This window comes from Pipistrellus kuhlii, unplaced genomic scaffold, assembly GCF_014108245.1.
Source record: "Pipistrellus kuhlii isolate mPipKuh1 unplaced genomic scaffold, mPipKuh1.p scaffold_m20_p_2, whole genome shotgun sequence".
Taxonomy (NCBI): domain Eukaryota; kingdom Metazoa; phylum Chordata; class Mammalia; order Chiroptera; family Vespertilionidae; genus Pipistrellus; species Pipistrellus kuhlii.
Window position 1 is genome coordinate 23978759 of NW_023425515.1, and position 21924 is coordinate 24000682.

The 21924-nt window shown below is 38.6% G+C and overlaps 2 protein-coding genes across 4 annotated transcripts in view; one reads left to right on the forward strand and one right to left on the reverse strand.

The window, feature by feature from the left end:
- The window catches only part of PDCD10 (programmed cell death 10), a 46678-nt gene extending 39123 nt beyond the window's left edge, over positions 1–7555 (reverse strand). For both annotated transcript variants that reach the window (XM_045583656.1, XM_036444031.2), the window contains exon 1: positions 7399–7555. The gene's annotated coding sequence lies outside the window, so the exon portion shown is untranslated. The remainder of the gene's footprint in view (positions 1–7398) is intronic.
- A 600-nt stretch (positions 7556–8155) lies between these two features.
- Positions 8156–21924, forward strand: part of SERPINI1 (serpin family I member 1) — a 76804-nt gene continuing 63035 nt past the window's right edge. Inside the window, exon 1 of one of the 2 annotated variants that reach the window (XM_036444028.2) lies at positions 8156–8490. The gene's annotated coding sequence lies outside the window, so the exon portion shown is untranslated. Of the gene's footprint in view, positions 8491–9996; positions 10016–21924 lie in introns of those variants that run through there. The other variant, XM_045583655.1, reaches the window with a different exon arrangement.

The following is a 21924-nucleotide window of genomic DNA, read 5'->3' on the forward strand; positions in this document are numbered from 1 at the left end:
CATGTCAAGCTGCCAGTTTGCATAACTCAAGGAACAAACCTGCATTATGTTTTGTATCTGTACTAGGGGCCCAGTGCACAAATTCATGAACCTTGAAAGGAACTGTGGGCCGGGAGGACGCTGCAGTAGGCACAGGGGCAGGTCTTGGCGATCCTCCGTGTCCCCACCCGGCCCCTCCTGCCACAGCCCCTGGTCACTTGTCTGCCAGCAGCCCCACTCCCGCCACTGCTGCTGCTGCTCCCATGTGCTAATGGCACCAGCCCTGCTTGCACCCGTTGAAGGCACAAAGTAATTGGCACCAGCACTATCAGCGGCAGCTGCTGCCCTGATCACTCCTCAGGAGCAGGGGGAAATGGAGAAGCCCTCAGGAGCAATCAGGGCCAGCAGCCACTGCTCGCACCCACTGATGGTGCCGAGCAATTGGAATTGGCTCCGGGCACCAGTAGCAGGTGTGAGCAGCGGCTCTGGCAACAGCTGTGGGTGCAAGTGTGGCCAGCACTGGCAGTGGGTGCAAGAGGTGGCTACTGGCCCCAATCTCCCCTCAGGAGCAGGGGAGGTGGAGAAGCCTCGAGGGGCAATGGGGCCCGCAGCTGCCACTCACACCCAATGACTGCACTGAGAGACTGGTGCTGGCTCCAGGCACTGGCACTGGGTGCAAGCAAGAGCTTCAGCATCGGCAACAGGTGTGAGCGGGGCCAGCACCAGAAGCAGGTGCAAGCTCTGGGCAGGACCACGGCACTGGAGCAAAGAATTTTCAGTAACCACCAGAGGCTTGCCCAGATGATAGCAACCAGTACCCTGCCTTGGTCTGGCGCCCTTGTTCACCTGCTCCACCAGGATGCCCATCTGGTGATCATGGAAATCGGTTGTTCTGCCATTTTATCATATAGGATCTCTACCTAACTACACACTCACACACACGCACTATATATATAGTATATAAGTTTAACAGACATGCTTAAAATTTTTTTAAGAACACAGCCTTAGCTGGTTTGGCTCAAAGGATAGAGCGTCGGCCTGCGGACTAAAGGGTCCCAGGTCAAATTTGGACAAGGGCCCATGCCCCGGTTGCAGGCTCAATAGCCACCTCCACCCCCACCCCTGGTAGGGGGTGTGTAGGAGGCAGCCTATCCATAGTGTTCTCTTTGTTTTTCTCTTTGAAGTCAATAAAAATATTTTTAAAAACACAGAAAAAATAACTATTAAAATACATAATGATCATAATTCCACTCCACTCGCATAAACCCCAAAATAAAAGAGATGAGACATGGACTTGCTATCCCATGCCACCTCCACCCCAACCAGGTTTAAACTCAAGTGGCTCTCACAATGAGCAACTCTCCATACCGTGATTCCTGTACTATTCCTATAATTTTATGTATTTCTTTTCCAACATGGCCTCTGAATAACAAATCAAATACTTCACCTAGTATTTACAAGAAAAGTAATTATATTCCAATGCTGGAGGAAAAAGTGGCTATATTGAAATTATGTTAGTCTCCAAAGAGATTTTTTTTCAATTGTTTGAATACAAGTATTTTTTACCTGCCACACTGACTATAGCATCTAGGATACAACTTCTTTGTTAACTGCAAATCTAAATCTACCCTCTAATAATGCTCAAACAGTAACATGATTTATACCACAATGATTAAAAATAAGGACTCCTGAGTCTACCTGGATTCAAATCCTAATTCTAAGCAAATGCTGGTTGTGTGACGTTGGGCAAGTTGCTTAAGCTCTCTATGCTTTAGTCTCCTCATTTAAACTGGGGATAATAGTACCTCTACCTCAGAGAAATGAGAGAGGATCATGAGATCAGGTAAAATGTTTACTAGTAGTATGATGCCTGGAACTTAGTTACCACTCAATTGGCCATCATATTATAGCCCAACTCATTCCAAAGAAAATTTAAGGCAGTTTTACACATAAGATATACTCAATAAACATTTGATAAATGAAATAAACCAAATCGTCACTACTATGAAATCTACACTTAATTCTGGTAAATTTATTTCCAAGGTGCTGGACTGAGTGAACAGTAGAGACTACCACTTAATACGTTCCATTCCTGCTACCCAATAATTCATAAGCCTGCTGCTAAAAATCCCATTTTTATTTTCTCTTTCTTTTTTATAACAACACTTGATTCTAGGCAACTGTAGAAAGGTGAGAGCGGAACTAAATAGATCCAATTTTGGGTGGTTAAAAAAAAGAATTACCCATTACAAAAATGTAAGGGTGACCTCAAAAAAATAGGATTGTGATATTATAATTCATCCAAGATTCAATCAATCTAGCTAAAATGAGAAAACTAAATTTTTGTCTTCATAGAGACAAAAATAGATCACCAAGTTACATTGTTTACCTTTCTGCAAATAAATTATTCCTAATTGCTGTAATGCTTTCATTTTTTATACTGTGTATATTCTTACAACCGAAGTCTCTAAAACTGCAGCCTTCCATGACATTTCAAATGCAATATATATACAATCAATGACACTAATTTCTAAATCACTTTTACAGTTTATATTATGGAGAAAATTAATTTATCATGGCATTAACTTCAAATTCTTAGTAACATTATCTATCATTTGACCCGAAGAAACCAACAACATGAAAGAAGTACTACTTCAGTTTTATCTTCCACATATTTGTTACGATAAGATAAAATTTTATTCTAATAACAGGACTGACTTTTCAGAAAGTGAGTTTAGAATTTATCAAAAACTTATATTTAATAAAAGCTGTGAGAGCCGAAACCGGTTTGGCTCAGTGGATAGAGCATTGGCCTGCAAACTGAGAGGTCCCATGTTCGATTCTGGTCAAGGGCATGTACATTAGTTGTAGGCACATCCCCAGTGGGGGTTGTGCAGGAGGCAGCTAGTTGATGTTTCTCTCTCATCGATGGTTCTAGCTCTCTGTCCCTCTCTCTTCTTCTCTGTAAAAAACCAATAAAATATATTAAAAAAAAAAAAAAAAAAAAAAGCTGGGAGAATTATCAAATTTTAAAGCCATATATCAACATCCCCCTTTTTTTTTAATAATATCTTGGAGAGTGAATTGGTAAACTCAGGAAAGCATATAAGACCACAGCAACTCAAGCTGTTGAATTTATTCTATGCCATTACTGTTGTACTGCAAAGGATTAAAGGATTTTTCAAGACCAAAACCTAATACAAATTTATTCCTGAAACTTAGTTTACATATTAATAAAATAATGTTTTTACTCTCATAAGTATCTAGGTTGGCAGCAAATAAAATATTACCATAAAAACCTAATGAAATATGATTTTTTTTCAAGAAGCCTAAAATATAAGCTCATTTGAAACAAGCACTACTCTGCTTACAAAGTTACCAGTCTAAAACAAGTAATATTAAACGTAAAAGTCAAAGGAAAATACCATGGTTAAAAATCAAAATGCATGCCGAAACAGGTTTGGCTCAGTGGACAGAGCGTCGGCCTGCGGACTGAAAGGCCCCTGCGGTCAAGGACAAGTACCTTGGTTGCGGGCACATTCCCAGTGGGGGGTGTGCAAGCAGCAGCTGATCGATGATTCTCTCTCATCAATGTTTCTAATTCTCTATCCCTCTCTCTTCCTCTCTGTAAAAAATCAACAAAATTATTTTTTTAAAAATCAAAATACGATAACAAAGTAAAAAGGAAATATTTTGATGAGAACAAAATAAGATAACTTTAGGGAAGAAGAGAATTCATTAAAAGTTGGTTTCTTCTATTTTGTTATAATGAATGTTGCTTGCAAAATACAGGACAGTGATAAGGCCTCTTAAAATGCTGTTACAAACAGAGAGTTTTCTGTAATAGAAAATGACTCCTTTGTCATTTGCCCATAGAAAACTATCCTGATTTTATTTTTTAAAATATATCTTTATTGATTACAGAGAGGAAGCGAGGAGAGATAGAAACACCAATGATAGAGATTCACTGAGCCTCTGCCTCCTTCAGACCCCACATTGGGGACCAAGCCCACAACCTGAGCATCAGGGCGCCCTAACTGGGAACTCTGGCACTGGTTCCCAGTTCCATGCGCAACCACTGAGCCATGCTGGCTGGGCAACTACCCTGCTTTTAGAGACCTCAAGAAATACCTTTCTACAGTTTATATTAAACTTCTGTCAATAACTCTTTTTTATCTAAGCGTGGGAAGCATTTCTGCTTCACTCATTTCTGTATTTCTGTTCCTATCAGAGTGCTGGAGGCATTGTGCATGAATGCACTCATTCAATCATTTATTCATTTATTCAGCAAACATTATTGGGCATTTACTTTATGCCAGTAGAGAATTAAGGCGCATGACAAATGAAAGGGCCCTGCGTATAGCCTAGTGAGGGATTCAGACATTTATCAAATAAATACAGAAACAGTTAAGTTCCTACTGTGATGCTGCTACAAAGGAGAAGTGCAGAGTGTGGTGAAGACATCATGGGAACTTATTCTAATTTTAGGAAGGAATGGTCAAAGAGGTCAGGAAAAGTTCCCCTGACATTTAAACTGAGACGTGAAAATTACTAGAAGGTGGCCAGCTTTGGGAAGGGGAGGAGAAGCACTCCAGGTAGTGGGGACAGAATATGTAAAAAGTCCCCCAAGTCAGGAAAGAGTTTATGTACATAGTGATTGAAAGACACAGTAAATGAGAAAGGCTGGGGATAAAGGCAGAGAGCTAGATAGGAGACAAAATATAAGTTGTCAGTATAAAACAGAAAAAGAGGGCAACAGTATCTGAATATTTAAGCCACTTAAAGTCTTTTTCTCATGCAAAATAAATCATCTAAGGAAACTGAGTTGCAGAAAGAACACCTGCATAAGGCCTTGGTTCCACCAGTGGCCAGTTACATGTCTTTGCACTTAACCAATCTAAAACTCTTCTTTCTCTTTGTAAACAGGTACTCAATATTTTTATTACTGGAAATACAATGACAATACACATATTCTTATGACCCTGTATCCTTAAAAAGAAAGAGATAAATATATATGGGAGACATCCTAAGTCCTGTAAGAGATGATGTCAAAAGGCTGACACAAGGCTCCTGCAAAATCACTATAAAAATACAAGAGCACACATAAGCCTGTGAACCTTAAATTATTCCATGTGTGGATATCCAAAATATTCCAGTGTGTGACTGAAAGATACAAAACATTACTCCATCATGACAACATAGGTGAAGTATAAAAACTGGATCTCAGAAATGAAGAGAAGTTAGTGGTAAAACTAAATGGGGGAGAGGGCGGGGGGGGGGCGGAGAAACAGATGCTGAGCAAGTGCCTTATATTGTTTACTTCCAAATTTGCCTTTTACTTCAAAAGCTCATTCCACAACCTCATAGCTGCATGCCAAAAGGCAGAAAAACTCATTTCACACTTCCCCAACAAAAAGTCAATGTCTACATTGCCTTCTATAAAATAACATTCTTGCTTTGCTATCACTCACTCACTCATGTTCAGCGTATGGTCTACTTAAACTACCACATCCTTCCAATTCAGCACAGAGCCAGTTAACTCCCACATAATTCTCCATTTGTTTAGTTGGTCTTCCTTTTTTCTATACTGCTTTACTCGTGGTGCTGTGTTTTTCCTTACTTTATTTCATTCTACAGTATTATACCTTTCCTATTTTAAATGTCAGACTAATTTCCAGACCATCAATAATAGGGGAACCTAATACCACTGATTCTAGAAAATGTTTTTGCGTTCGAAAGGTGATACTATTAATAATTGCAAAGTACATTCAAAATGCAGCATATTTCAATGTATATAACAGTAAACCAGGACTGATCACCTGTTATCACCTGATTCTTGTATATAAACTTACCAAGAGGAAATCCTGAAGTCAATGAATACACTCCAAATTCCATTAGAGACCTATCCAATAATATTCATGAGCTATAACTGGTCATAATAACAATTGTACAGGATAAGACTAGAACAAGTACAGTACTTTCTATTTAATATAAAACATTAATGTCCCATTCTTCCATTCTTTAAGAATGAGATAAAAATCATAGATGATGCCAAGAAAAATGAAATACGGATGAGCCTGGTATTATTTATGCAAACATCCCAGAACCAAGAAAACATGGGGAAAATAACTTTTTTTTTATAAAAATCAACAAAAAATGTGTTATGACCTCCAAGAAATGCAATGTATCTTCTTTTCTAATAATGATCACACTAAACTCTCTTGATGCTGTATTATTTTTTAAAAGTGTAAAGTAAGTTTTATGAAAGAATTTCAATCTCATTGTGTGGTCAGTTTTATGAAATGAGAAAAACAAAAACAAAAAACAGTCCTAAGGTAAAAAAGGAAAATAATTATCTTTTAACTAAAGGATGGGATGTATTACTTTAACTTTCTCCCATATCATTGTCTACTGTTTAAAGTAGTAGTACAGTTCCACCCTTAATATACCCTAGGAAAAGAAAAAATATGTAAGTTGAAACCGATTTTTCCCCCCAAAGCGTCAGTTGTTTTTTTTTTAATGGAAGAATTCCTCCCCAGTTTAAAAGGGCTTCACCTCACAAATGGCTTCTTAAAAAAAAAAAAAAAAATACCTATAATGCATTACTTGGCAACTTTCTTCACCCTTTTCAGAAAACACAACCAATTGTCTCGCTGAGTCCGAATCTGGACGACACATTCAGGGGGCCTGTGCCTCCGGGTGTGACCTTGGGCACATCATTTCCCCCCCTCGGTTTCCTCATCAGCATCCCAACGCCAATGCTCTTTGGGAAACAGCAAAGGGGAAACACACCTCTTAAGAGGAGTTATACACCCAAGAAGAGGGTTAAGGTTTTCTGCTTAGGGAAAAACTAACCTCCTTGGAGGAGCCAGCCACATCATGAAACTAGAACTGCATCCGTAGGTCCCTGTCAACATCTCACTGTTGCTTTTACAGCTCTCTTTCCTCAAAGGGCATAACCTGAGTCACCCCAAGGAACAGAGTCCTTCCTACGCGTCTTTCCCTCCCCTCCTCCCCCCTCCTCCTTACCCTCCTCCTAAAAGCAGGGGCTAAAAACAGCAGCCTCATCGCCCCTCTCCAGGCCACACCTGCAGAGGACCCCACCCCAGGGACATCCGCCCTCTCTCTCCTCCGGGGGCACCCCGGGCCAACCTCGCCCTTCCCCTCCCGCCCCACCGACAGGAGACTTCCTGGAGGCGCCCGGGCCCGAGCGGGGCGAGCGAGCGGCTTGTACAAACCGCTTTACGCCACTCGCGTAGGGTAACCTCGCTGACGCCCATAGGGCCCCGCTCCCAGCCCCGTCCGCTCCGCCTCGCCAGAACCGAGCCCGAGTGCCCCGGCCACGACCCCCTCCAGGGGGATCCCAAACCTCTCACTCTTGCTTTTACAGGGAACAGGGACGGAACGGCCGCACCTTACCCGCAACTGAGGCAACTGACTTCACGTCCCACCTTTCCGAGCCCTCTTCAACTCCCGGATCGATTCACTCCGGCGACGCCGGAAGGACCCGCGAGAGGAACCAGGCGTTGTCCGGAATCCTGCCCAGCCGGAGTCGCGCAGGGGCCTATGGGGACTCGTAGTTCCGCTCGCCGGCGGCGTCGGCGATGCGCGCGGCACGAGAGACTACACCTCCCGGCGGGCAGTGCGGCGGAGCCTAGGACGATGGGCGGGGACACTCCTGGCCAATCGCAGGAGAGTTCCCTGCCTTTGCGGGAGTTGGTGAATTGAACGGCGAGGGTGCACGGAAAGAGGGAGGGAGGGAGGGAGGGGTCAGCTCTCACCTGCGCGCCAATCAGGGTGCCGGGGAGGCCCCGCGGCTACTCGCCCATTGTGGGGGTTGGACCAGCGGAGCCCCAGGAAGGAAGGAAGGAAGGAAAGTGGGGTGGTGGGCAGAGTTCAAAGTAGGGGACGTGGAGCTACTACTGAACTGTGGACACGGGCGGCATAGACACATTCGGGGAGTCGCCGGGATGCAGGGCGGGATGATCCCTGGCCCCAGGGGCAGCTTCCACGAAAGCGGCCGAGCCCCGAGACACATCGGGCGGCCAGACCTGCGAGTCGAGGCGGGGGAGAGAAAGCTTGAGCCTGGACTCCTCGCGGAGATGCCCGGGCAGAGCAGGGGTGCGGGGGGGGGGGGGGGGGGCGAATAGCCTCGGAGGGTGTGAAGCTGCGGAGAGACAGGAAAGAGGTCCCCGGGGAAAGGGACGCATCGGAATAGCTGCCAAAGTGCAAGGGACCCGGGAGGGACCGGACAGCATCTTCCCGCCGCCTCAGCCAGCCCGGCAGCTGCGGAAACAGCAGGGGGAGGAGCCAGCGCTGCCGAATCCGCCAACGAGAGGAGGGGAAGGCGGAGCTTGTGTGCCTGGAGCAGCCCGAGGCGCAGCCTGGACTTAGTTTTCCCGGAGAGAGGAGAGCTGGAACCAGAGAGGAGAGGGAGGAGAGGAGCGGAGAGCAGTCCTCTGAGCATCAGCTCCCGCATCCATCCCGCCCGGGGTTGCAGGTGTGTGGGAGGTAAGCCTGAGGGTTTCTTCTTGCTCGGGAGAAAGCTTCTTCCAATAGGAATTCTATACATATGTCAAGGCACGGCTCAAAAAAGAGTCTGACTCGGATTAGAGACCTGGGTGCAGACCCTTGTAGGTGAAATGTACATTTTTTTCCCCCGACTTTGGCCAGTGGATGGGAAGCAAAAGGTGGCTTGACTCTGGGTAGAAAGGGCGTGGCTAATGTATTTTTGTTTGAGTTGTGCCATGAAAACTGTTCAGGGAGATTGCAAGATTGAGGGGAAGGATATACTGTTCATTGAGAACAAGGTGAACGTTAGTTGTCTAGATAGAGGTGCGTAGCTGGTAAAAAGAAAAAAAAGAAAAATTGTCACGGATGCAGAATTACTTCAGAACTCTCTCATTTCGAAAATAACTTTGCATTCTTCAATATTCAACCCTTTACATTGTCTTATCAGATTATCATACCACCGACCTGTTTTCCCCCCGGTGGTGGGGTACTGCAGGTTCCTGGGGTTGAGAGAGATTTGTATTAAAGAAGCAAATGCAGGCAGGAATACTCACGATGACTAAACCTAACAGGAGAACTTTTGCCAGCAATAATGTAAAAATATGTTTTAGTGGATGGAATCTTAGCTTTCCTTCCAGTGGCTTTAGACTATTGGAACAAAGACCAGGACTCAGCCTACAGGAGGGACATACGATGCACTTCATTGCTGCTCCTAATTCTGTCATTTGTACATATCTGGTAATATTTGTGAATTTAAAAAATTAATTAATTACCAAGTACAAGGGGAGCTGTAAGAGGCTCTTTTCTGCTTAAACAGCATGTGCTAATTGTTCTCACCCTCAGTATGTGTTATGATGAGATCACAATTAAAACACTTGTAATAGTATAAAATAAGTTTATTCTTGGTGTTAAACCACCTATGATGTAATGTCATTAAATACCTATGGATGAAGATATGTTTTAATCGTAGGTGAAGATGAGAGATTGTATCTACCTTTGTGTATCTATGACAATATTGCAACCTATCCTTTTTAGAAAAGTGTGTAAAAAGCTATTTGCCTAGCTGTTTTTCTTTTTGTTAGAGGTCCCTCAGATCACATAGCTTTTAATCATAGTAGCATATTGCAGCACATTTTGCTCTGAAATGTTTTCATTGTGACAGTTGTATATTTCAGAGTTTTCCTGAATATTTTAATCTGGATGAATTTTTTTTTTGAACTCTTGATTACCTTCTCTTTTCTTGTTTTTATGCTTTCTTGATTTATTTACAAGTTTTGGGATTGTATTTTTCTGTCAGGCACACAAAATTCCTTTTTGAAAAGAAATGGCTGGAAGGAATTCTATTCATAGCTTAAAGTTCATTCCCACCGATGTGCTACCATGGAAAACCTAAGTGACTTATCGCTGTATTTACTCCTCCCCTCCAGTACCACCTTCCGCACTCTCACACACCAGGGAAATATTATAGATAGGCTGACAGGTCTTGAAAAAACAGCTGCTTTTAGATTGTCCCCAGGCAGATCAGGTAAGTCTTAGAAGCTGCCGAGAGCTTAAAAGAAAAAGCAACAGTAGCCACTAAACTTAGCAGCCATGCTAAGGGTCTGACTTAATCTTTGCTACATCATGGGAGAGTCCATTAACCCACATAGCTGATATGACCCTGTGAAAATGATTTTACGTGCCTCGGAGGTGGGGGGAGAGGGGAATGGATGCAAGGGTATAGTGGGGCTTGTAAAATATTGTTTGCCCTTGTTATTTGTGATCATGTGGATTGTCCTGAATCAGTCCTCGATTCTCTCTCAGACTCTGCTAGTGATTCATTTTGTGAAACTGAACACTTGCTGTCAAATGGTTTGTTTTCCTTGTGTAATAATAATAATTAATAACAATACCTGCAATGAGGTTCTTTCAGAGCCTTTATTAAAGATCTTTTTGGTAGAGTTTTGTTGGAGATCAGTTAATAATCAAGCAAATGGGAAAGAAAATAAATATTGAACTGTTGAAATTCAGATGTACTTTGAATCCCAACTATGCATATGTCTTCTACTCTGAGCTATAATGAAGATAGCATATCATTAGGAAGGAATGAGTTTGTGATATTAAAGCACTAGATTTTTCACCTGTTTCCAAGATGAAAAATTTTATTATGTCAATTTTATTATGTCTTTTTATTATGTCAAAGAATGAGATTGGGTTCCTATACCATTTGGGAGACAGAAGATCATGTGTTTATAAGGCAGGATGTCATTAGCAATATATTGTACTTGGGTATTATAACTTGAACTCTTGACATATTTTAAATTGATGTTCATATTAAATCTCAGATAATCTGAAGACATTGATTGTATGTTACTGGTGTTGAGAAGGTATAGTACAAGGCAGTTCAGAATTTATGTGAAGCACTACCTAGGTTAAAAGAATATTATTTATTCTGCTCTTGATTTTTATTATTTGTGTATGGCTATCAGTGAATACATGATAGGATGAGAAAGAAAAACAACGGAGCGCAGACTGTCTCTCTTGAAGGGAAGATGTTCTGGGGATTAATGTTCTTTAGCCAGAGACTTGGTTTACAAAATACATTTTGCACTAATTATTAATTTAAAATTATAACTAAGCTTAGTGAGTAGCATGAATTTCTCTTTCTAACAGGAGGATTCATTGATGACTTAAAGGTTCAAGATCAAATGATTTTGGTGCAGTGGGGCAGGTAGGGTTAGGGGTTTTACCAAGTGGGAATAGATATGAAGAAAACTGTTGGAGAAACATACCCTTAGCAAGAACAAAGAGATTTGATTTTTTTAATTTTTATTAAATGCCTATAAGTGATTCCATGGCCTCCCACCCAGACATTAATCTTCAGAGGCCTATATCCATAGTGATACAGTACTTTCCTACATTGCCATGGTAATTGGAGTCAGACTGACATTAATTCATTAGATTTTTAATAATAATGGGTCATTAAAGGAAAGCAGAAAGATCATGCATTTATAGTCACTTCTAAGTGAAACTTATTATTATCTGGATATAATATTAAAAAGAAGCCAAAACCTAAAGTGATATTTTGCCCCTTAATAACAGAGGTACTTAAACCAGTCACTATAGATGAGCAAGAGTCACATCCACACCAGTTCCCTTTTAAACCAAACTCCTAAGGTTAAGAACTGCTTTGGGCATCAGGATTAATTATTATACAGAGATAAAGAAATGTCATTCTGTTTTTAATCTTACCTCTTGTTTTCAGAATTTTGTTTTTAAAGTTTGGTGAGTGTGATTTAAGTAATCAGATTATTAACTCCTGTAGAATACATACTTTTGAAAAAAAAATAGATTTTTATTGATTTCAGAGAGGAAGGGAAACGGAGAGAGAGATGGAAACACCAGTGATAAGAAAGAGTCATTGATTGGCTGCCTCCTGCACGCCCCCTCCTGGGAATCGAGCCTGCAACTTGGGCATGTGCCCTTGACTAGAATCAAACCTAGGGCCCTTCAGTCCCCAGGCCAATGCTCTATCCACTGAGCCAAACCAGCTAAGGCTGGACTACACACTTTTTTTCTATCTTCTGCTGCTTCTGAGTGTTATATATTATGCTCAGCATAAAGAAATAGCCCTACCCTTGGCTTGTGTAGCTCACTTGGTTGGAGCATCATCCAATGTCCAATGCACTGGAGGGTTATGGGTTCTATTCCAGGTCAGGATACATAAACAGGTTGCAGATTCAGTCCCCTGTCAGCGCTTTTATAGGAGGCAATAGATCAATGTTTCTGTCTTTTTCTCTCATTATCCTGTGTTCTCTCTTTCTCTCTTTCTAAAAGAAAAAAAAAAAGGCCTTATAACCACCTAATAAATTAGAACCATTGATCAATACTTAAAAAAAAAAAAAAGATATTGAATTTATTGGTTAATAAAATTATATAGGCTTCTGGTATATAATTCTATGAATATATCATCTGTATATTGTATTGTGTTCAATACAATACCCAAAGTCAAGTCTCCTTCCATCACCATTTTTCCTCCTTTATCCTCTTCCCTTCTTCCACCCCCTTTCCTTCTGGTAATCCCATACTGTTGTCTGTGTCTGTGAGTTTGTTTGCTTAATCTTTCACCTTTTCCCACCCAGCACCCCAAATTTCTTCCCCTCTGACAGCTGTCATTCTGTTCTCTATGAATCTGTCTCTATTATGCTTGTTATAATAGTTCTTTTTTCCCATTAGATTCCACATATCAGTGAAATCAAATGGTACATGTCTTGCTCTCGTTGGCTTATTTCAATTAGCATAATGCTCTCCAGGTCTATCTATGCTGTTGCAAAATGTAAGATTTCCTTCTTTTTTACAGCTGAGTAGTATTCCATTGTATAAATGTACCACAGCTTTTTTATAACTCATCTACTGATGGGCACTTGGGCTGCTTCCAAATACTGGCTATTGTAAATAGCGCTGCGATGAACATAGGGCTGCATAGTGTTGCAGATTTCTTCAGATATATTCCCTGGCTCATAAGGTAGTTCCATTTTTTTTTTTTTTTTTGAAGAAACACCATACTGTTTTGCATAGTGACTGCACCAGTCTGCATTCCCACCAGCAATGCACAGGGGCTCCCTTTCTTCCACATCCTCGCCAGCACTTGTTGGTTGATTTATTGACAGCCATTCTGACAGGTGTGAGGTGATATCTCATTGTGGTTTTCATTTGCATTTCTCTGATGATTAGTAATCTTGAGCATCTTTTCATATGTCTGTTGGCTATCTATATGTCCTCTTTGGAGAAGTGTCTATTCAGGTCCTTTGCCCTTTTTCTTTTTTTAATTGGATTGTACTCACTGAGAAGTCTTGCACTTTGATGAACAAGAGTCAGTTGTCTGTCAAAGAAAAATTACTATTGTTCTATTATTCTACCTTACAGAATAATTACTATTAATCAAGCCTACTGAGGATGTCTTTGTGCTGGTTAGCCTTTGCAAAAGTGTCAGTTAAGCCCAATTTGATTCAGACTGTGTGGGTTGCAAAAGGACTTATCTACAACTTTGTGTGCCAGTGTTTCTAAATCTGTCCCAAGGATAGGGAATGTGTGTGAGCGGAAGAGGTTCTCCCACTGGTGGCACCATAGGTCTTTTTACAACCAGGAAAGCCTCTGTATGGCTCATTACTACGTTACCTCCCATAAAGTACCTTCATTGAAGCTTATGTAATAAAGAGCATATTTCATTCTACAATATAAAACCTCAATTGGCCCATCCATTTTTCTAATTGTTCCTTAAAGAAGGAGGAGGAGGAGGAGGAGGAGGAGGAGGAGAAGGAGGAGAAGGAGGAGAAGGAGGAGAAGGAGGAGAAGAGGAAGAAGAGGAAGAAGAGGAAGAAGAAGAAGAAGAAGAAGAAGAAGAAGAAGAAGAAGAAGAAGAAGAAGAAGAAGAAGAAGAAGAAGAAGAAGAAAAGTCAGACTGATTGTGTTGATATGCATGTGGAGTTGGGCACTTATTGTTCTGTGCGTTTGACCTTGCAGAAACAAAATAATCTGATTAGTGTTAGAATTAAGAATTCCAATGTGCTTTTTTCTTTTCATTATTATAAGACCTGGAGAAGTCTAGGTAATTGTAAATAGTTCTTTAGTAATAAATTTAATACTGCAGATATTTAACTGTCCTTTGTGTTTTAACAATTACTAGCATAGTGATATATACAAACTGGCTTAGAACTAATGATTGATTAATCTTCCTTCATCATGTTCCTTCAGGATTACTCTTAATGCTTAGCATTGTACCTTGTGCACAGTTAGCTGAGTTCATAATTGTCTCTACCAGATGCAGAGGATCTTCAAAACTAAGACAGTTTCATTTACCGTTGCACTTACTTTGAGAGCCTTAGGCATAGTTTGTACTTGGTTACAATTTGTTTAAATACTTGACAACCTGTAATGAAGCATCATTTTACATTTTTCACAGTCAAGTACGACCTGGAAAGTCTCTAGTTTGGATATTATACTAATGGAAAAGTGATTTTTCTTAGACATCAGTATTAGCACCAAATTCTGCCCTCTGCCCACAATAGTTGCTTATATAGAACTAAATGGAGCAAACATTGCTATTAACTGCAACCTTGCGTGTGTGTGTGTGTGTGTGTGTGTGTGTGTGTGTGTTGTATTTTAGATATAAACTTATTAATTGGATGTCATTTGTAATTTATGTGGTTAATCCTTGCCTCTAGAACTGTGCTGACTCAAAGATATTCTTGTAAGTGACACTCACTAACATAGGTACACACACTTCTTAGGACTTTTTTTTTTCTTGACATAGAAATAGAGAAAAATAGGCAATTGTACCAGTAATATGAGGCTTTAGCTTAACTAAAATTTTACTGGTCTTAAATGTTCTATTTTTAATGAAATGGTTGCATTGGGGGGCCTTATTCAGGCTATTTAACCTAAATTATACAGGTTTTGGTCATGTTTGATCCAGCATGGGAAGGGATGAGCTCTGAGATTTGGCACTAACAGAGCTCCCTGCTGGCGGTCTGTGCAGCATAGCTGCTGGAGTGTGTGCTTGGTGCCTCAGATTCCAGCCACTGCTCCAAGGCCCCCTTCTGGGTCAGCCTAGGAAAGGCATCTTCTGAGCTGCATACAGCTCATAATTGAGTGTGGGAAGGAAGGCAAATGGAATTTACTTTGATTTAATAACCACATTTTCCTAAGTGTATTGTTTTTCCCAGATATGGCTCAGACCATGCTGGTAGTTCTCAGTAACAGTAACTCAGGTGTCACAAAGTGATCTCGATAGCACAATTCAGTGATTACCAATCAACTTTACAGCCCCCTTCCCCTCCCTGCTCCCCCAGAATTTTGGCTTCTTTTGAATAGACTCGGAAGAGCTCACTGGCGTACTTTTGATATTTTGCCCCACACTGGATTGCTTCTGCTGTTATTTGATAACTTAAATTTTGTTTTGAAAAACTACTTTTATATGAGATCTTTTAACTCTCTTTGTAACTTAAGGAGTTAATTTTATTGTTTACCTACTGTATGCTATAGATGCTGTATTATGATGAATAATTTGGGGCATTCGCTTGAATTAAATCAGTTATTGGAGCATTTAATTGTTGTGTACTTCACAGAGCAATTTAAAATCATTGAAGCAATTAATGTTTTTAAATACACTCAGCCTTCCAGTTAAAAGCCTCTACAAAGTATCCTAATTGCTTACAGATATTAAATCACTTTCTCTATGTTCAAGGCAGGTTAAATTGTATTTTATATCATTTCATTTGACATATAATACTGGATGAAATTTGCACAATACCAGCATTCTCACAGCTATGTAATAATAGTATAATTAATTGTTTTTGCTCAATCAAGAAACCTTAACTATGTATTATGATGGTTTGAGCACAATGTACATTAACTATATCTAAGACAGGCATTTTTTTCTGTATTTTAAATTTTCTGAATATGTTCTTTTAAAAATAGAATACTAATTATTTAAAATTATAAAGGCTGAATAATAACTATTCACATTTTTAAAAAAATTTTTTTTAATTCAGAGAGGAAGCGAGAGGGAGAGAGAGAGATAGAAACATAGGAAAGAGAAAAACATTGATTGACTGCCCTCTGCATGTCCTCTACTGAGGATCGAGCCCACAACCCAGACATGTGCACTGATTGGGAATCGAACCAGCAACCTCTACTTCTACTTCTCAAATCCTTCCCTGATGACAATATATAGCAATTTATTAACAATTGCAATAACATTCTCAAATCCTTCCCTGATGACAATATATAGCAATTTCTTAACAATTGCAATAACAAAGTCCTAAAATACATACCCTTGTTTTAGTAACATATTCTGCCTTGATGCATGGGACAACACTCAACCACTAAGCCACACCAGCTGGACACTATTCATGTTTTTAATATAACATCAGATTTAGCTAATAATTAGTAATATAAAATTAAACACTTTTAGGGAGAAAGATCTTTTTATCCAAGATTATGTTAAAGCAAATTTTTATACAAATTATGTTGCTCAAAAGTAATTGACATTCCAGTTCAAAGCAGGATAATGGGTGTACCAATTAAGCCTTTCTATTTTAATCAGGAAATAAAAAGCTTTCCCAATGACCTCCAGCAAATGGCCACTGTTGACCAGCTGCCTATGGTGTGTGGCGTGTGTTTCAAGGGATGTTGAGATATTAAGGATTTTTGGCCTTTGTGGTGGGCAAAACAGGGGAACAGTAGTAGTTCGAGAATGTTTTTTGAGTAACCAGTCAACAGTTTCAGCACTATTTTTTATCATTAAAACCGTGTTAACTTTACATTATAAACCTTCTCATTCTGTCATTCTGACTCAGAGCCTCCTGTTTGTTTTATTCCCAGGTTAGGAAACCCTAGTCTTCTTACACCAAGTTTTCACTTCTGTGACTACCAAGTTTCAAGTTTCTAGGCAAAGGCATTCCTCAGAGACTTGTTATCTCTGGTTAAAAGGTCATCTGGCCCATACCACATTATTCAGTAACTCTTGAAAGGATGATTTTATCATAAATTTGCTTTAAGCCTCCAAGTGGACTGCATTTGAGATTATGGGAATAAGGCAAACGAAAGAGCAATTGAATATTAGGATTCTTTTTAAGAAATTTATCTTCTCCCCCTAAAAAAAATCACAAAATAAGCCATTATTTCATAGAGAAGAATTCACTCTAAACTTTTTTAATCCTACCAAATGGTGTTATAACTAATTTATAAAAGGTAAAAAATATTATTAACATTTGTATAGTGATTATTACCTAAATTATGACTCATTCTTACAATGACACATCTTGGACTTATCTATATATATAAAAGGCTAATATGCATAGTGTCCCATTAGGAGTTCGACTGGGAGACTGGGAGACTGGGAGTTGATCACTTGCTATGATGTGTGCTGACCACCAGGAGGTGGTGCAGAAAGAAGGAAAGCTCCGGCTGGCAGCTGGAAAAGGAAGGTTTATAGTTGTTCATGTGGAAAATAATACAATCATTAATAAATAATAATACAAGAATAAACTGTGTGTTTCACGGAATCATAACTGTAAACCTACTTTTGCTCCACCCAGTATATGAAATCACTTACTCCTTGGCATAATCTTTTGTCATTATAGTTAACAAAAAAAGACATTGCAAGACACCTCTATATAAAAACAAGGGTATGTACTTTACTACTTTGGTATTGCAACAGTTACTCTGGTAGAAGTCCAGAAGCAGAAGAAATTGCTGTGTATTGTCATCAGGGAAGACTTCGAGAAGCAGTAGAGCCGCATGGTGCCTTGGTTAAGAGCAGGGGAGGGCAAGCTGCAGCTTTCAGCTTCATTACCTTTTTTTGTAAATCTAATTGTAATGGAACACAGCTATGCCCATCATTTACATATTGTTAAAATTGCTTTCTTGCTACAACAGTGGAATTGAGTCATTGTGAGAAAGACCACATAGCCCACAAGCCTATCTGGCCCTTTTAAAAATAAATGTGTCAACCACCAGTTAAGAATGTGGGCACTGCAGTCAGACAAAACTTGGTTCAAAGTTGGTTTTGTAATCCATGAGTTGACTCAAAGGCTCTTTATGTTGGTAGACTACTGTGATTTCACATAAAGTGCTTTGCACAACACCTAGTATGTGGTAGATGTTCATTAAATAGTGTACTAAACTTAATAGATTTTATATTATTATGACTTATTTTATATGAACTATAACTTTTAATTCAAATGGAAATTTGAAGCTCTACATTCAGGTATTCCCTACCCCTAAAATAAATGTTTAGGAAACTGGGAAGGGTATCATTAAATCACAGGAAATTTTCAAGAGTTTCACAAAATGTTATATAGAGGCAATTAAATTGATGTAAGAGCCAAATAACCTAAATATATGGAAACATAAGGCCCAGACTTCAAAATACAGTTACAGGCATACTTTCTAAATATTGTGGGTTTGATTCCAGACCACTACAATAAACCAAATACTGCAAATAAGCAAGTTACACAAATATTTTGGTTTCCCAGTGCATATAAAAGTTATGTTTTCACTATACTGTAGAATATTAACTGCAATAGCATTATGTCTTAAGAAATAATTTATACACCTCAATTAAATAGTTTTAAATATCTATTGCTAGTAAATGCTAACCGCTGTCTAAGACTTTTGGAAAAATGGGACCAATAGATGCTCTACACAGGAGTTTCACAAACTTTCAATTTGTAAAAAATGTAATATTTGCAAAGCACAATAAAGCGATAGAACAGTATATTGAATTAAGACCCAACAGTACATTTAATATTGTAGGAGCCCATGCCAGTCAATTAAAAAAGAAGTTAGGATACTTTATTTTACCTAGAAGAAAATGATATTTAAAAGTGAATATACTGAAAAGAAACATCACTAATCCTACAGAAATAAAAGATTATTAGGGAGTACTGTAAACAATGTATGGTAACAAATAGATAACCTAAGTGAAATGGACAAATTGCTACAAAAACACAAACTACCAAACAACTTAAGAAGAAATAGAAAGTCTAAATACAGATTTAAATTAATTTTCAACAGAATACTAGCAGATCAAATCTGGCAACAATTAAAAATCATACAACATGATCATGTGTAGGGTTTAATCCAGGAATTCAAGGTTAGTTTAACATTAAATATATCAATGTATTCTACCATATCAACAGAATAAAAGACACATGATTATCTTAATAGATGCAGAAAAACATTTGACAGAATCCAACACATTTTCGTGATGAAAATACTCAACAAAATAGAAATGCAAAGGATCCTCCTTAGCCGAACAAAGGACATCTACAAAAATCCCACAGCCAATATAATTTTTTATTTTATTTTTTCAAATATATTGTTAATGATTTCAAAGAGGAAGGGAGAGAGAGAGAGAAACATCAACAATGAGAGAGAATCATCAATTGGCTGCCTTTTGTACACCTCATACTGGGAATCAAGCCTACAACCTGTCTTGACCAGGACTCAAACTGTGATCTCCTGGTTCATTAGTTGATGCTCAACCACTGAACCATGCCAGCCAGGTGCTAACATCATTTTTAACAGTGAGAGACTGAATAGTTTCTCTTAAGATCAGGAATAAGAGAAGAATATCTTCTATTCAGAATTGAAACACAGGTTTTAGCAAAGGTAGTTTGGTAAGAAAAAGAAATAAAAACCATCCAGTTTAGAAATAAAGAAATAAATCTATCTCTGCTCACAGATGAAGTATCTTGTATATTCAAAAATCCTAAATATTACACATATACACACACAAACTATTAGAACTAATAAATAAGTTCAAGATTGCAAGATATAGAATCAAGATAAATCAATGAAATTAAAAATTAAAAATAATTCATTTACAACAGCATTAAAAAGAAGTACTTAGAAGTAGATTAAAGAAAATATAAGAGTTATATGCCCAAAACACAAAATGGTGCACAAAATATCACTAAAAGAGATTAAAAAGGACCTAAATAAACTGAAAGATAGCTCATGTTTATGGATTGAAAGACAATATTGTTAAGAAGGCAGTATTCCCCAAATTAACTTACAGATCCAAAGCATCAAAGTATCAGCTATCTCGTTTGCAAAAATTGGCAAGCTGATCTTAAAACTTATGTGGAAATGCAAGGGACCTAGACTTATATGTATGTATCAGTGGAATAGAATTGAGAGTTCAGAAACATACCCTTAACATTTATGGTCAGTTGATTTTTGACAAGAGAAAAGATAGTCTTCAGTAAATGATACTAAGTCAAATGCATATTCACATGCAAAAAAATGAAATTGGATCCTACCTAGCACCATATACAAAATGTAACTCAAAATGGATCACAGCTCTAACCATAAGAGCTAAAACTATGAAACTCTTAGGAGAAAACAGGGATAAATTGTCATATTACATTAGTCTATAGTTTCTTAGCTATAACACCCAAAGCCCAAGAGACAAATTGAAAAGTTTTGTGTTTTAAGGACACAGTCAGGAAAAGTGAAAAGACAAGTTACAGAATGGGAGAAAGTATTTGCAAGTGAAATATTTGGGAAGAGGCTTGTATCCAAAGGACATAAAGAATTCTTAATTCAAAAGTAAAAGGATAAGCCAGTTAAAATAGGCAAGGGATATGAGTACATTTCTTCCTCCAAACAAGATATACAAATGCCCAATGAGCACATGGAAAGATACACAACAACATTAGTCACTAGGGAAATGCAAATCAAAATCACAATGAGATACTTCTTTACATTCTTTAGATAGCTAAACTAAAATTTAAAAAAGATAACAACTATTAGAGAGGAAATTGAGCCCTCATAAATTCTCAGTGGGATTGTAAAGCAGTGCTGCCACATGGAAAAACAACTTGGCTAGTCCTCAAATGTTAACTTCATTGTCAGAGTTATGACCCAGCAATTCCAGTCTAGGAAGAGATCTATCTACACTTCTTTAATGTTGTGTTTTTATTTAACTTTTAAAGGGAATAGGGGAAAATCAAAAGCCTAAACAACTCCAAACAGATAAAAAAAAATTAGAGAGGAAATATCAATTTGTCATCAGACTTCTCTTCTGTAGCACTTAGTGATCAAAGGTAATGGAACAATGGGTACAGATTTGCCATGGAATAAGTTTATGATTCAAAACTGCTTATTCAGCTCAGCTGTAATTCAATCTGTATGAGAATAAAAGAACAATTTCCTCTGTCATACAAGGAAGACACACCACCACCACCATCACCAACAGCAACAATAAACGCATACTTAGAATTCAAGATTGGGACTATAAAATAATGAAATATATGACATTTAAATAGTTTCTGCTATTTTGTTTTAAAACAATACTTTAAAAATAATTCTTATAAAATATGATGCCATAGGCAGAAAAAGTTATGTTGTAGATCAAATACTCAAGGGTCACTTCAAAACATGATGTCTAAGAGAGCATATTTAAATGCCTTATTTTACAATTTGTGGAGTCATTAGATGTTGTTTTATTCTTTACATTCATAGAAATATATAATTAAGAACAATGGAAAATATATATTTAAAATCAAAGAAAAAGAAAAAGAGTAAACAGGAACCACAACAAAATGCTACACAAATCTATGATGATAAAAGCATAATATGCTAATTAGACCAGTCATCCCTTCCTGATGACCTTCCAGAAAAAGCCACAGTGATGGGGGCTGAGGCAGCTGCAGTGGAGGTGGGGGCAAAATCCCTTCACAAATTTTGTGCATCGGGCCTCTAGTTTGTTACAATTCCCAATAAATTTAGTACTTATTGAAGCTAGAAACAGTCATGCTGGGTGGAAAACAAAAGCAAACTATTTAGCTTATTAAAGAGACTAATAAAAAAATGAAAAAAAATAAAAGGGTGGCAAAGCAATAATTAGACAAAATCATTTCAAAAGCATAGGATGGCTGTATT